Raw genomic sequence first — 3,845 nt, 5'->3', positions numbered from 1 at the left:
TCAGACACGCTGTCACCACAGTCCTCTGCAGCCGTGGCACCTCCCGTGTGCCAGCCCCCCTCCTCAGCATCCCCAACACGGGGCTGCCCCTCCCACAGCAGCTGCTTCCCACAGCCATCCTGCTTCCTTTAGGTGCACAATTCCCTTCTCCAGTAGCTGGTGGGATGAAGCAGAGGGCATCCAATGCTGGGGAAAAAAAAAAAACGAGTTTCCCAGGCAGCGGCGCCTTTCCGCCCTTGGGGAGCGCAGCGCCGTGGAGCGTGCTTATTAAGCAGACAGTCCTGAAGGACACTTTAAAATAAATTAAGAGGGCTGTTCCACTCCTGCAGCTGATTACAGCCTTTTCTGTTTTGTTGCTGGTGGGATGAAGCAGAGGGCATCCAATGCTGGGGAAAAAAAAAAAACGAGTTTCCCAGGCAGCGGCGCCTTTCCGCCCTTGGGGAGCGCAGCGCCGTGGAGCGTGCTTATTAAGCAGACAGTCCTGAAGGACACTTTAAAATAAATTAAGAGGGCTGTTCCACTCCTGCAGCTGATTACAGGTTTGCCTGTTTTGTTGTTTGTTGTTTTTTGGTTGGTTTTTTTTTTTCCCAGAGAGTGGAAAAGAATGCTTGGAAAAAATTCTCTAATTTTCCCTTTTTGCCAGAGCAGGCCTCCGTGTAATAACAAAATCACAGCGCTCGCCACTCGCTGCTCTCTTTGGGACACCCAGGCCAAGTGAAAGCGCATAAATCTGCTGGAGGCCTGGGGCCAGCACACAGCTGTCCTGACATGCTATCCACCCCCTGCCTCCCCGCCACGGCTTTAGCATCCGAAACGCAGGAGACATGCAGATCTGGAGGTAAGCCCTGGTGGGAAGGAGTCCTGCAGGTCACCAGCTAAGCATTTCAGCCCAGAGCAGATCTCTCGTAAGCCACTTTTTGGAGATAAGCTTATCTAGACCTGACAGCTGAATTTAACCCTGAACTCTTGATCTTGATTTTTAGCATCTGCAAGCCAATAGGTTTCCTTGAAATTATACACACCAGATTTCAGCTCGGCTGCTACAATGGCTCCACCGCTCCCTTAAAAGGGACCTGCACGGCTGTGCATGACAGCATCATCCAGTAATGCCCTTGGTTTCACAGCCAGCCCTGTGAGTTAGACAGGCCCCCGGCCGGGCAAAGCCTTCGATTAATGACAGTGGGGCTCCAGTGAGAGAGGAGCTGGGATTTTACACTTCCAGTGATAACGCATTTGAAGGTAATATTGCACAGGAGTGGATTATCACCCCAGCACTTTGCGGTGTGGGTTTTTGGAAATTTGTTTTCAGTGCATAGAAGCAGCTAGAAATGCTCTCTCTCGCTGCATGAAAAATTCACTTGGTAATGGTCTTTCTATTGCTGGACAAGCTGCCTGCGTTGGGGCTGTCAGCGCCGTGACAGACTAGCCAGGAAGGGGCTCGCTAATCAGTTTTCCCAGCATCAAACCAGCATCTGCTCTACGCGATCAAGGAAATTGAGGAATCTCAATGTTTTTGCAATATTGCTTAGTTGGCCATGAAATATGGGTGGTTCCGAGAGGAACGGCTTGTTTCTCCCTCACGAAGATAAAGCAACTTTAGCTAACGATGAAGCATTGCTGCACAATGAAGCCAGCTAATAGCGGCGCTCTGATGAGAGCAGACACACAGCAGCACCCCGGCAGGAGGCGAGGGGAGGGGAGGGAGGCATAAACAGCTTTGCAACTAAGACATTATTAATATGCTTGAACTACAGAGGGCAGAAGGGATTTCTCTTCTCCTCTTTCATTCCAAAAGCAATATTCTGAAAATGCCTGGGTTCCCACATTAAGCCAGGAAATTAAATTCTTAAAAATTTAACCGTGTGTTTCCTAGCTTGATTTTAATTCGCTATCGCATAAGACCAGTCTTCCTAGGCAAGGTGGCTGTCTAGAATCTGGCTGAGGAAGTGTTCCAGTTTGGCCAAATTTAGAAATATATCCTCTGAGAGAAGGCAGGTCACCACCCCTCCCCCACCAGGTTCGGGAAAAATAAATTTTCCTCGAAGGAAAGTGAAGGAGATAAAAACTATTTGTTTAACAAACACACAGGAAAAGGAAAAGAATGCTAAATAATAAAATCTTTCGCTGTGGAGGAAAAACCTGGGAAAGTGTTCGAGTCCTCCCTTTGGTCTCCTCGGAGCTGGGGCTTGGGCCAGGGCCAGGCCCTCTGTACTCGGTGGAAACTCCTCCCGATGTGCTCTGATGTTGAAGCAGTCCAGTAGAAAAGGGAGAAAATCCAAAATTCCAGGGAAGGAAAAACAAAGTTCAACTCTCAGTCTCTCCAGAGAAAAGGAAACTGAACAACTGGCCAAAAGCTGACGGGAAAGCAGCAAGCCGGGTGCCTCCTCCCTCCCCTGCCGCAGCTGGAAAAAAAAAGTCGCTATCTCTGTGTGACCTTGAACAAGCTGGAAACTGCTTTGAGAAAGTTTTGCTCAGTTTTTCCTTCCCTCTCTCAGGCTCAGTTTAAAGGCATAGAAAGGCACAAGAATTAATTTCTGGGCATAGGGCAGCGATATGGGATACACATCATAAAGTCACCCCAAGACAGAAAGCCACTCTACTGGCGTGGATAAACAGTTTTTAAACAGAGCTGAAGTCCCATTTCCGGAAGTTATTTGGGGCTCTACTTGCCCACGTCACTCCTGACACTAGGGTCTGAGCTCTGCAGGCTCTCTGTCACTTCTGAAAACGTACCTTCTTCATGTGCCTAAAGAGGTCTTTTAGCTCTCCCCTGTTTAAATCTCTGAAGTTACCCATGGAACACAAAGCTCTCGGGGTCAGTGTGAAGTGGCATGACTTCGTGGGGATTCACAGAGACCAAAAGGCTCAGAGCAAATGAGGGCCAGGCCCTTCTGCCTCAAGGCAGGGCAGATATTCCCACTCCCACGCATGCCCCCAGCCCGCCTCTGCAAGGGCAGCACCCAGTTCACACGCAGCTTTTCCTGGCCAAAATGCTTTCTCAGTTTTCCTTTGGCAAGACAGCTGTGGTAGCAAAGAGAGAGGAATTTGCTTCCTTCCTCCCCTCCCTCCCCGGCATTTTTCCTAAGGGTAAAAAACAATAATCCCAGAGCCTGCCTACGCCTCCCCTTCCTCCCCATCCAGCCCAGTGCTGGGGGAGTCACTGCCCTGCAACGGTGGGGCTGGACATAGGGAGAGTGCTCCCAAGGCTGGCATGGCAAAGTGCAGCACTTGGGTGGCTCAGAAGGGCAGGGACAGTCTAGTTTTTGTGGCCTTTGTGAGATTTTCAGACCAGCTGCAGGCCTTTCAGTTGAGATCCACGGCAAAAAGTGCAGACCTGTTCCCGGGACCGAAGTGCGTAAGCCCTTTTTATGTAACAGCCCTGTGAAATAAGCAGCAGCCGGGGATTTATGCTGGCTTTGAAGTAAATTGCATCCCGGTGCACTATAGCATGAAAGTTAAGATTTACCATTCCCGGGACACTGAAGACCCCAGTGGAAGCCAGGGAATAAATAGCGCGGCACTCTCCTTGCTGCCTTCTGCCGCACGACTGGGCTCCACAGACCTTCCTCCTCTCTCCACTTGCATTGTGTCGGGGAAGCAAATTGGTCACATCTGCATCCGGCCAGGGAGGAACAAATGTGCTAGCTAGGCAGCAAGGCGCTTTCTGAGCGGGGACACCTCAAAGTAAAATGAAAGGCTGGCCATCAAAGGTAGAAAACAGACCAGCGGATGAAAGGGATTCTTTGCTTAGCTGTGGAAAGGCTACTAGGTATTAATAAAAAAAAAAAAAAAAAAAAAAAAAAAAAAAAAAAGATAAAAAAAACACGGGCGCCAAGAAACGCCAC

At 49.6% G+C, this 3,845-nt stretch overlaps 1 long non-coding RNA gene across 1 annotated transcript in view; it reads left to right on the top strand.

Annotated features, from left to right (window-relative positions):
- The first annotated feature begins 401 nt into the window (after window positions 1-401).
- The window catches only part of LOC108446550, a 10,737-nt gene continuing 7,293 nt past the window's right edge, over window positions 402-3,845 (top strand). The window contains exon 1 of the long non-coding RNA XR_001861758.1: window positions 402-838. This is a non-coding gene — a long non-coding RNA (uncharacterized LOC108446550). The remainder of the gene's footprint in view (window positions 839-3,845) is intronic.

Source organism: Corvus brachyrhynchos, unplaced genomic scaffold, assembly GCF_000691975.1.
Source record: "Corvus brachyrhynchos isolate BGI_N302 unplaced genomic scaffold, ASM69197v1 scaffold34, whole genome shotgun sequence".
NCBI classification, from domain to species: domain Eukaryota; kingdom Metazoa; phylum Chordata; class Aves; order Passeriformes; family Corvidae; genus Corvus; species Corvus brachyrhynchos.
This window is presented reverse-complemented; position numbering and strand designations above follow the sequence as displayed.